The following is a 584-nucleotide window of genomic DNA, read 5'->3' on the forward strand; positions in this document are numbered from 1 at the left end:
ATATATATATATTATCACATTAAATTAGTTGTGAAATACAATCTCTAGTTTATATATGAATAATTGATTGAATTAAAAGCAATAAAAAATATACATCGTAAAATATAATTTTTGTGTGTCTGAAATACGACTGTGTATGTGACACCCAAAATCCCAAAATCACATATATAATAATTTATACTAGATTTTTTTGAGTAAAATTTGCAGCGGATAAAGAAAATATGTTTCCAAGAAAATAAAAGTTTTTGTAATTAATTTAGGATATCACGTTTCTCAAAGTACACATGGAACAATTCAAACTTTATTACTCAATTAAAACAATTTAATCTCAATGAACTTGATTTAACTATAAATTCTTATTTTAATTCCAAAAACTTACTAGTACTAAAGTTTTCATATAAAAAGTCATTTGTAATTACATACTAAAATATAAATTACAACTCTAAATTCCCGGTATCACCTATCAGAGTGGGGTTTCTCCCAAACTTGAACTTCAAGACTCATTAACTTGTAATAATTGCGATTTCGCAAACGCATGGCCAAGCCAGTCAAACACAAACAACGAAGGAGGTGAGTTTTGAAAT

The sequence above is a fragment of the Cicer arietinum genome, chromosome 6, assembly GCF_000331145.2.
Source record: "Cicer arietinum cultivar CDC Frontier isolate Library 1 chromosome 6, Cicar.CDCFrontier_v2.0, whole genome shotgun sequence".
NCBI classification, from domain to species: Eukaryota; Viridiplantae; Streptophyta; class Magnoliopsida; order Fabales; family Fabaceae; genus Cicer; species Cicer arietinum.